This window comes from Xenopus laevis, chromosome 3S (assembly GCF_017654675.1).
Source record: "Xenopus laevis strain J_2021 chromosome 3S, Xenopus_laevis_v10.1, whole genome shotgun sequence".
NCBI classification, from domain to species: Eukaryota; Metazoa; Chordata; class Amphibia; order Anura; family Pipidae; genus Xenopus; species Xenopus laevis.
The window spans coordinates 92903838-92916576 of NC_054376.1; positions in this window are offsets into that span (position 1 = coordinate 92903838).

Here is a 12739-nt window from a genome sequence, read left to right on the forward strand (position 1 = left end):
AACAGATACTGGCTTCATTGGGCATCATCATATGGTTTCAATGTCTATAGCTGACCAAATGCACTGAAGTCTCAATTTATGCATCTTTTTATAATGTTCAAACACCCATAGCACTTGCACCCAAAAAGTTTCTAACTCCAGAATAGCCCTCTATGAGTGGTCAGGAGTGGCACAGTGCTGCTTTTGGGTTATTTATTCCTAATGCATACATACATTTTACTATGGGTCATTAGTGTACCTTAAAGTTATGGAACTTTTATTATATTTAGGACTGAATGCTATGAAATCCATTTTCATCAGTTTTATACATTTCAAAGCCAACCTGATATAAAGAAAAAAAATATATAATAAATTGTTCCTAATTTTATTGAAGAATGATTTTATAAATTAGTTTAAATTTGAATTTTTGTATGTGTGTGTCCTTAAAATTAAGTTGGAGTTGCAGAAACTTCAACTAGGGTGTGAGAGGAATAGCCCCTTAATCACCACATATACTTCTTTGTGCTGCTAGGTCCTGTCTCCTTCTAGCTTATAAATGCAAGCTATAAAACAATAGGAGAGCTATGGGAGGTAATAAATAATATTTGGCTACTGTAGGTTGTAGAGGTAACACCCTCACAGAAGCATAGAGAAAATAATGATCCTTTCACCTACTAATATTTAAATTTGAAAAATTCCAGTAGAAAATAAAAATGGAGATACACCAAACAAATTAAGTTAAATTGATTTATTTTTCCACTTGGAGAAGAGTGGTGGTGGAAAACAGTAAATGTTCTATAAAGAAGATTTATTTGACCCTAATTAGCAGTAAATTTCATTCATTAACAGGGATTTAACTATGGATTCACTCATGACTGAAGCCACGTTATTGTGTTAATGACTTTTTCACAGCCTATGTTATGTATTAAATACTTTTAAGCATAACCAGATCATAAAAGTAGTCATAAACAGGAATGTTCTGGATAATAACAATATTAAATCACTCTTAGCGGAAATATATATTTAGGATAAGTAGTATAAAAGAATAAAAGCTGTTGTATATTAAATACTCTTAAGGGTCCCATTTACTTAGCTCGAGTGAAGGATTAGAGGAAAAAAACTTCGAATTTCGAATTTTTTTTTGGCTACTTCGACCTTCGACTGCGACTTCGAATCGAACGATTCGAACTAAAAATCGTTCGACTATTCGACCATTCGTCGAAGTACTGTCTCTTTAAGAAAAAACTTCGACCCCCTAGTTCGCCACCTAAAAGCTGCTGAAGTCAATGTTAGCCTATGGGGAAGGTGCCCATAGGCTATGGTAGTTTTTTTTGGTCGAACAAAAATCGTTCGATCGATGGATTAAAATCCTTTGAATCGGTTTAATCGTTCAATTGAACGAATAGCACTAAATCCTTCGACTTCGATATTCGAAATCGAAGGATTTAACTTCGACAGTTGAATATCGAGGGTTAATTAACCCTCGATATTTGACCTTAAGTAAATTTGCCCCTCTATACTCACTATTTATGCTATATGTGTTTTGGTGGCTCTCCAGGTGACACGAGTTGTACAACCCACCTGCAGTTAAGCAGAGAAAAGTAGATAAAAATTGAATGGCTGTTGGCTTGCAGACATTTAGGGGGTTATTTACTAAACTTTTGACTTTTCTAAATCTGACTTTTATAAAAATCAAAAATTTTTCAGAATTTATTAAAACCCGAGGATGGAAAAGTCAGAATCTAAAAATCCGGCATCTCAGATCTGTCGAGGTTGCAAACAAGTCAATGGGAGAAGTCCCAATGATTTTTTGATGTGCGTTGGGTTTCGGGCAAAACCCTTAAGTTTTCGGGTGAAAATTACGAAAAAATCGTGAAAACTGCATGTAAAAGTCAGAAAAATTTGTGAAAATCAGATTTTTACCTGCAAAGCAAATTTTCGTGAAAATGTAATAATAAATAAGCATAAAAAACTCGAGCAGATTTGATCGGAGTTTGTAGCATAAAATATTGAAATAAATTCGGACTTTGATAAATAAACCCCTTACAGTTGTTTCTGGCACTGTGGTTTAATGCACAATCCCTGCCCATTTTATTCATTTTAGATCTTGTCAGTTTTGAAGTGGATGCCAAGTTTGTATTGGAAAAAAAAAGAAATGACAGGGAAAGGTGAATTGGCAGTTTAGCCTCCCACGCCTACATTTCAGATGATGAATGTTAAAGTCTTTTATCTAGGGTTTGTTGCTAATACATGGAAACATATGAAGCGTCTATAGATTTCCTGTAGTTAATGTTTGCTAAGCACCGCTATGTAATGCACACTTTGGGGCAGATTTACATAGAGTCAAATATCGAGGGTAAATTAACCCTCGATATTCGACTGCCGAAGGTAAATATCGAAGTCGAAGGATTTACCGCAATTAGTTTGATCGAACGAAAAATCGTTCGATCGAACGGTTAAATCCTTCGTATCGAATTATTCAAAGGATTTTAATCCATCGATCGAACGATTTTTCTATGACCAAAAAAACCTTAGAAAGCCTATGGGGACCTTCCCCATAGGCTAACATTGAGGTTCGGTAGGTTTTAGGTGGCGAAGTAGGGGGTCAAAGTTTTTTTTAAAGAGACAGTACTTCGACTATCGAATGGTCGAATAGTTGACCGATTTTTAGTTCGAATCATTCGATTCAAAGTCAAAGTCGTAGTCGAAGGTCGAAGTAGCCAATTCGATGGTCGAAATAGCCAAAAAAAACATTCGAACCTTCACTTGAGCTAAGTAAATGGGCCCCTCAGTATGTATAATTAAAGTGTTGTAATAATATTTCTTGGACTTCATATTTGAATGGGTTTTTATGAGATCAAAACAAATCCTTAGCTTGTGTGTGTGTGTGTGTGTGTGTGTGTGTGTGTGTGTGTGTGTATATATACACACACACACATTAGGGATGCGTATACCGAACCGAATCTGAATCCTAATTTGCATATGCAAATTAGGGGTGGGAAGGGGAAAACATTTTTTACTTCCCTGTTTTGTGACAAAAAGTCACGTGGTTTCCCTCCCCGACCCTAATTTGCATATGCAAATTAGGATTCGGATTCGGTTCGGCCAGGAAGAAGGATTCGGCCGAATCCCGAACCGAATCCTGGATTCGGTGCATCCCTAACATATATATATATATATATATATATATATATATATATATATATATATATATATATATATATATATAGTCCAGTAGATGAAAGCACTCACAGCTTCATTGTAAAGAAAAAGTTTAAAAGGTTTCTTTATTAAACCCACATCAGATCAACGCGTTTCAACCCCCACAGGGCCGTCATGGGGGTTGAAACGCGTTGATCTGATGTGGGTTTAATAAAGAAACCTTTTAAACTTTTTCTTTACAATGAAGCTGTGAGTGCTTTCATCTACTGGACTTTATAAATTTTTGGTTAGCACCCAGCCCTGACGCTAATGAGTGGTGAGTGCAGTGACGGCAAGTATTTCTATATATATATATATATATATATATATGTATATATATATATATATATATATGTATATATATATATATATATATATGTATATATATATATATATTTAGAGTTTCATGACCTTTTATACAGGTCATGGAACTCCGAGATTACTTCTAATATTCTCATATTTTGCAACAGAGGGTACTTAATTTATTATAATACACAAGTTTTAGTGAGTCATGTGACACAAATGACATCACTACTCACCAGTTATAACTGATGACATCAGTACTCACCGTTTATAAGGATATAATTTACAAGATATTCATGTCTTTTGTGTATATATATGCATATTTATATATGCATGTTTTGTAGAGGTGACTGTATTTGATAATGCTCCATATGACAACTGACGGGATATATCTTTCACATAACTTGTGTGTGGTAGTTTAAGGGTTACAGTGTAGAGATGGAGTGTTTACTGTATATTAAAGTGAATTGTGTCAGTAGTAAGCTCATCTCCCAACAGGCTCTGCTTTTCATCCATTGCAGCATCTGTTTCTCGGTCTGATCTGCTTAGGCATCAGAAACAGCTTTTGCTTGAACAGTAAATAAGAGTAAGATAAATAATGCTGCATTATGATTCTAAGTGCTCACATTATAAATAGCTGCTAAATTGTTTATCCCAGACAGTCCAGTTTCACAAGAATGTATTGTTTAGTGTTGACACCTCAACAATCCCTTTGGAGCAAAGCTATTCCTTTGCTTTAGGTAATGTATTTGTTTTCACTTGGGCGTGGTACTTTGTTGTTATTTTCCCAAGAGGATCTGTACGTAGCCATAAGATATTGATCTTTCCCTTTCGGTGGCTAGGTCAGAATATCCAACCTGAAGACAACTTTATTTGAAGATTCAGCATTTTCAGCATCCTCCAAAATTTAGGATTTTGGAGGAGTAAGGGACTGCTAGATACTCATTTGAGACAGGATTCAGCATTGCCTAAAGGATGACAAAAGATCAATAAACTGATCTAAAAAATGTTCTTACATTTATTTCCTGTGGTATAGGTGGCTATAGAGTGGAGACTTTGCAAATCCAGGAAACAATTTATTAGGAGGCAAGAAATTACTATTGTCTTTTAGAGTTCATTAAAACACCTACTCATCATAAACCATTTAAATGAAGAATGTATTAAAGATCATGAGTTGAAGCGAACCAATGGGGAAAAGTAAGATTCATACCATAAAGAGACACTTTTTCAATGTTATTATGTCTGCCGACTTGTGTGCTTATCTCCCTGGAAAGCCTTGTGCACTACAATCTCCTTCTGGTATCTCTGGTTTGTTGATAATGATTACAAGTGATAAGGGCCCAGGGACTCCCATTGTAACCATGTAAATACCATATCAACTCCATATAGAATGTAAAAACAATGGGGTATTATTTATTTAATGTTGAGGAGAAGGGTGTTCCAGAAGTATAAAACAGCCCCAGGAAAAAGCAAGTCCCATTTCTGAAATGTAGAAGCCATAATACTGTATAATCCACGGGTTTGGTTTATTTAACTAAATAACAGTTTAACAGGTGGAGGGGTGGTTCTGTATTTAAGAAACACAAAAAAGAGCACAGAAAACTTTCAAATGCAAATACAATCATACCCAGTGCTAGAATTTGTAAAATTGTATGTTATGCTTGTTTTTTCTTTTCTTGTTTAGTAAAACGAGAAGTAGAAAAGTCTTTATTATTCAGCCTATTGAGAAGCCTTTGCTCTATGATTAGTCCGATGTGACAAATTACCATTCACGGGACCAGGTAAACAGTGGGCACAGCTTTTTCTCTGAAGATGCAGATAGTTCATGCAGATGCCTGGTTGGTCATAAAAGGGATTGGCTGTTTGTGATTCATATTTTAGATTTAGTCACATTAAGGCTTGGAAATGTCTGGGGCTTCTCTACTGGCCCCCATCAGGTCTATTTCCCTTGGCATTTCTTATGTTATGTCTCAGGAGCAAGCGCCCACTACAGGATTTCCACAGGGGACATTTCACCTTTACATTTCTTCAATATGTTTATATTCTCTGTATTTGTTACATATTTGCCATTAACAGATGTTAAAGGCTACCAATGTCGGCAAGTGATTTATAAAACTAGAAATGGCAAATGTCTCAAAATTCTATATAGCTATGTTGTATTAACAAATTGTTAAAGTTGGGTTGTTCAGAAGACAGAATAGGTTTCAGAACCTGTAAAGAAAAACTTAGAGGCAATACATGCAACGCAAATTGCAAAGTATAAACGAATGTGTCTTCCGGTAGTGAATATTTTTTCATGAAAACCAAGCTCAGGCCTATTTAAGTTTGTGTATAATCTTTACTGAGATTTTGTGCTGGCATTTCTTTAACAGAATTAGCATTTATAAAAACAAAACAAGACATTAAATGCAAAAGCACACAAACAAGAATTATATTATTCTTTCTGAGATGTTAGCTCTGACATTTAAACACACAGGACATCTTGTATTTGCTGCACAATAAAGCCAGAAATCAAACAATGCTTTGTTCTCCTGGTACTGACCCTTAGACAGCTGCTATCTTGCTGTTTGCATATATCTGAATAAAACAATGATTCTAAATATGTGCATTGGTTTTTCCTTCTGGAACAGCCCCAAAGCAATGTTTACCTGTTTCACAAACATTCCTTTCATTACCCTGTCAACCTCCTGCCTTTCACTGACAATTAAAATGTTCTTTCCCCTAAAAAGACAGAGAAAAACAAATGTATGTACTGGATTTGAAGCGAACATTCTTGCCTGTGTAGCATTTGTTGGTCTGCTAGTCTGTATAGAGCTCTTGCAAATTATGCTGAACCCACAGCCCTTCACGTGTTTAAAAGCAGCTCCCAGCATCCAACAGTAACTGAAAGTTAAATCCAGACAGGTTGCCAAATTACAGGTTACAAAGTTACTTCTTTTAAAAACAATAACTAGAAAATTTAAATAAAAAAGATAACGTTATTGAAGCAGAGTAGCCTGGATAATAAAATGGTGTGCATATTCACGCCAAAAAGAGTAGCACAAAAGCGTTGTAAGGGAATCTGGCTTCTTCCATTTTGGGCCAACCAGTAACCACCTTCTATATGCAGAGAACTTTGGGAATTGTAGTTCACAACAGCTGAAGAACCAGCTGGTTTGATATACTTGCTAGAAGGGAATATATAATGATCCAAGTATGTTATATTTCATTCTAGAAATAAGAGAACCATGGAAAAATAATTGATCTCATATGAGAACTGAATAAAAAGTGAATCCAGGTCACAGTAAAGCAAAATAAGTAATCAGTTCCAGAGTTCCACTTGGGAGGGAGTTCTATGGTTGAATGAAACAAGATGCATTATAATGGTTTCCATCCCAAAGAGCCTTATCTCCTATTGCATTATAAAACTCACTGTTATATCAGTCTACACTTGCCTTAAAGATACTGTAGTTAAAAAAAAAATCAGGATCTACTGCCATTTTTAACTGTGAGAGTTCAGCTAAATTAAACAAATTAGAAATATATTAATCTTTTACACTGTGTACAGATTCAAAGACAATGACAAAAGCAGCATCAAAAATGTCTATTTTCCAGATAAACAATGACTAATGTCACTACTAGTAGAGCTGATTATGCAAGATCTCCAGTAGGTATCAGCGGTGAATATTTTGTCCTGTTTACTTTACCAGGCAATAAATCAGATGCAAGGTCACCAAGGAAGTATAACTATGAAATCTCAGCTATTTTCTGCTGCAGTAGTAGTAAATCATTTGTGCACCAGGCTTTTGATAAATAAAGGGAAGGAAAGCAGATAAAGTATGAACAGAAAAGGACTGCTTACTTGTGAGGCAAATGCACTTGGATTTAGATAATGGATATCTTTAGTTTTATGGAGCTACTGCTTACACAATGCTGTATGTTTTTACAACACAGTAATAGCACCGACAACAATAAATAATTTACATATTAACTAAAATGTATTTACACACGCAGTAAAAATGTTTACGTAACACATGTTAATCACAGGGGTTTTATGGTATAAAGCTAGTCTAACTAAATTTGGGGTTCAGACTTCCCTCTGCCATTTAAAGGAGCCTTAAGAATATATTTTTTTCCTAGCAAGCATGTAATATTCATGAATATAATCAACATGTACACTATATACCCTGAAAAATAAGCTGAAATGTATTCATTTGTATTGATTAATTATTGTATTATTTCCTCCATTAGCCTGATCCCATGAGAAGCCAATTAGCAGCATGCTAACAAGAGCTTTGTCTAGGGTGTGTGGCAGGAGACTTCTGCAGTTTCACCCAGGATCAGTGTGATTACTCTGGCAGCCATGATAGAAGGGCTTAATTACTAACTGACCCATGAGTCTCGCCTGTAAAACTATCATTATCAAGAAACGGTGCCACCTGAAAGTTTGGGGCCTAAGCTGTCATAGCTATTTGTTTCAATCATTCAGCCATAAGACTAATATTTATGTCAATAAACTGTATCACAATTATCTTACATGTTAACACTTCCTCCGTGTTTTTAAAGCATGTTTGCTAAATAAGAGCAAAAATAAATATATTGTAAAAAAATATAGCCTACTTTATATATTTATTTGATCAGCCATTTATCATCCATTGTGGTTGTTTCAAAATATTGCTACAATATGTGTAGGAGTTCCACATTATGGCCTGTTGGTTTGGCGGCTTGTAAAACACTATCATAAATCTCTAAACTAAGGGTTTTGTCTGGTGGGGGGATACCTGCTTAGTTAGCAAGGAAAATCGTTACAGTTTTCCAAAAGGAGCACTATCTGTAAATGCAATTTAACTGATTTTATAGTAGTAAATTGAGTGCTAAGCCTCAAGAGAAATACGTCTTGGAATGGAAAGTAAGTGTGGGTAATAAGTACCCTGGACAACGTATGCCCACTGGAGAAAGAGTGACATTAATGAGTAACTGTAATGGCTTGTTCCAGATGACTTCAATTACACAGGCAGCTCTGTCTTGGCTCATTTTATTTTACAAATCCTATATCTTTTTTTTCAATGCTTGTTACCCTGGGATTCCATGTAGGAAGTGCATTCCTTACACTGCATTTATAAATGTTGTATAGTCTCCGATCTCCATATGGAGAAGATGAGGGATAGCAAAAGCAAACATTGGTTTATTCATGACAGGGATTATGTCTCACTTACAGAATCCACATTTAGGATTATTGGTGGAAAAGTGGAAACATATTAGGGAAACAATCAATAGCTCCTTTGGCTGGAAATACTAGTTGCCTGACACAACAAAGGAGAATGATTAATGGAGCATGCCATATCTGCATTGATTTGCTAAAACCATTAGAAGATGTACCGGGGTAATGTGAAAAGTTATGCCTTTGCGCGAACAAATTTTGCTTTGTGCGAATTTAATATAGCTTTTGCGAGCCCGGAAACTGTTTAGCGACCACTTCCGACAGTGAAAGACCGTTTGCGAATTTTATAGTTTGCGCCAATGCGCAGTCAATGTAATAAAACTTCTTACTGAAAAAGTCGTTATGTTTGCTCCAAAAGATTACGACACCTTCAAGCACTTCTTAAGAGTGCGCAATTAAAATTCGCAATGCGCAATTAAAATTCGCAATGCAATAACAGTTTAAGGAACAATATTACATTGCGAGATGTGGATTTTTAGTCTTATTGGTGCGAATTGTTTTGCTCTTTGCGACTTTTATTACATTCCCCTGTAAGGGTCAAAAATGTGCCACTTTGAGTGTGAGCATTACACGGAAAATATTTTTGTACTTTACTTTGTTTCAAAATTCTATGATTTCTAACAGTTTTCAAAAAACCCAAATGACCCATGACAATCTGAAACATTTTACAGGACTTAATCCTAGAGCTCATCTTCCCCATATATCCACAACTGTCCATATGGGCCAATTACCTGACCTTTAATGGTAGATGATCAACTCTTGTGCTAGAAAACTGGTAAGCATGGATCCTAATTAAATCCTTCCAGCCAGAAAACAGTGAAATGCCCAGTTGGCTGAACTGCTTAACCCAACTATTACTGTTGTGCCCTAACCATATGCTTTTTAAAAGATTATATACACTGGCCAATTAGCTACTAGTTTGTTTTAGCATTTAATTAGAATCCAACTTCTATACCCCTCTTTGTAACAATTATATTATCAGAAGGGATCTGATTGATTTCTTAACCAACCAACCAGTTCACTAATGTGTGTGTATATATATATATATATATATATATATATATATATATATATATATATATATATATATATATATATATATATATATATATATCTATATATATATATATATATATATATTAGCTAGTAACACTCTTTTTTTAACTTCTACATGATTTACTTTTGCAATGTGTAAAACACTATTGCAAATAATAATTAACGTGTGTACATAATGCCCTGACCAGATAATGAAATGAGACATTAAGGGGGTTATTTACTAAAACTCCGAATGCCAAAAATCCGAAAAATTCTTGTTTTTTTTAGTATAAAATCCGAATTTTTAGTGAAAAAAAAAAATCAAAATATTTTTATTATACCCTGAGGATGGAAAAAGTCTGAATCCGAAAATCTGGGATCTCAAACCTGCCGAGGTTGCATAAAAGTCAATGGGAGAAGTCTCAAAGATTTTTTTTGCAATAATCCAATGTTTTTGGTGTTTTCGGGCAAAAATTCCAAAGATTTGTAAAATTCGTATTTTTCACAATTTTTTCCCGCAAACAAAATTTTGGGGAAATTGTATTAATAAATAAGCTGAAAAAACCCAATGCGGATTTCATCAGAGTTTTATTCAGGAAATATTGGGTTGGAAATACAATTATTAATGAAATAGCATTGGTCAGTATCACATGTCTGTAGTGAGTGGCTTTTGTGATGCAAAGGATGCCATTCATTTACTATTATTTTGTAGAATGTCAGAGTTTTCATTTTAATTTAGTCAGTTGTCTACTATATAGTCTCTTAGCAACAGATACCTTCTAGCATTAATATTACAGGTATGCATAGTTTCTAAGCGTATTGTGTCTGCAGACGTGCTTTAGTTAGCAGCAAATGTACTTAAGGGATTTGCATTATATTGGTTTTAGTTTATTTAAAAGACATTTGTCTGCAGTGTCGGACTGGGACACCAGGGGCCCACCCAAAAACCTTAGACCAGGGGCCCACCAAAGAACCGTAGACCAGGGGCCCACTCTCAGTACTATTATTCTTCTTCTGCTCACTCAACCTCTGTTCTCCTAGTCTCTATTCTTTACATACTATAATCTATTATTCCATCTATTTAGCCTCTTTGTTCTCATAGAAATAGGGAATGGCCATGAAATAGGCTAAATCTTTAGCAGCACAAGGGCCCCCTGACACCTGGGCCCACCGGGAGTTTTCCTGGTATCCTGGTGGGACAGTCCAACACTGGTTGTCTGACAAACTATTTGTAAATTGCTTTGCATTTTATTTTAAAACTGTAATGGAAAATTCAACTCAAACAGAACTGAAAGACAGTACTTGTGCCAAACAAATAAATCCAAATCTTGATCATGAAAATCAAGAGAATGAGTTGCTGAAAGATTTATTTTGAATCTTCTGAATCAAATGATCCTGATTCCCTCAACTGTATTGAATAAATATAATATGACATTTAGGGATGTTTTGAGGTAATTCTGCATCTCATTTATTATTAAATGGCATGCTGAAATCCTCACAACATAATGTATAGTTGATCTGTGTCAATATTCCTTTACATTTAACTTGTAGTCTCCAGTATGGAGTAAGTAAGTAACTGATATCTTATGTTACCTTTTATTGGCTGAAACAGCTTTAAGGGTTTGCAATGTAAAGCCAATAAATATTCCTTATAGGTTCTATGTTATGTCTGCAAATGGAAACAGGATATTACTATAAGTTAAGAAAAAAAACCAAGGAAGGCAAATACAATATTTTATATATGTTGAGCTAAAAAAACATCTGGTATGTCTTTGTTATTGGAGGACCAATGATAAAAATTGTTATATGTCAGGGCACCAAGTCTCAGTATACACTGATGTATTGTTTAAAATGACTGTGCTAAATCACCAAACGCGTTTAAAACCTATAAGGGCAAATAAATAGTGTTTTCTTATTTAAAGTCCTTCATTTAAAAAGCTATAATGGAAGTCACCCTGCACATGCCACAGAGAGAAATGTTTTGTGAACACCCTATCTGCGTGTCAAATACAGATATGAGATACGTTATCCAGAAAGCTCTGAATCATAGAAAGGCTGTCTCCCATAGACTCGATTTTAACTAAATAATCCAAATTTTAAAAATTATTACCTTTTCCTCTGTATTAACAGTACATTGTACTTGATCCAAACTAAGATATAATTATAGCTTATTGGAAGCAAAATCAGCCTATTGGCTTGATTGGCATGATTTTCTAGTAGACTTAAGTTATGCAGATCCAAATTACGGAAATATTTGTCATCCGGATACCCATCTATTCTGGATAACAGGTGTGGGATAGCTGTACATAAATAAAAAGCATACAATTAAATATAGAGGTTAATTTTATTGTTAGGATAGGTTCTGAGCACAGAGGATAATCATTATGTATCAGAGATGGCAAGAAGGCTGAAACTTGTAGTTATGAAAAGCCAGTGGTCTTCAGAAAACAACGGAGGGCCCCTCTCTGCTCCATGTGTCATTACCCTAAAAATACATAAAATATATTTAGTTTGAGTTAACATTCCAAGATCCAGTCAGACCTTGCTCAAATCTAACACTGCCAATCCATGACAAATCTATACAGCTTTTGGAAGTAATTTTGCAAAGCAACTGGGATTGATTACTCATGTATTATCCTACTACTCTTAAGGTGGCCATAGACACACAGATCGGATCGTACGAATCGAAGATTCGTACAATTTTCGGAACGTGAGTGGCGTGTGCCGACATCTTTCGCCAGGCGGAGATCGGTCGTTTGGTCGATCGGTCAGGTTTGATTTTGACCCGACCGATCCCGCCGGAGCTCATGGCACATCGTAATCTGATTGTTCGGCCATACGGCCGAACAATCAGATTACCCCCGATATAGCCATGCCTGTTAATGGCATATCGGGGAAAGATCCGCTCGTTTGGCAACATCGCCAAACGAGCGGATCTTTGCATCTATGGCCACCTTTAGGATTCCTGGAGAGACATATCTGTCTGACTGTCACCACTTCCCAAATTAATCTATAGGAAAT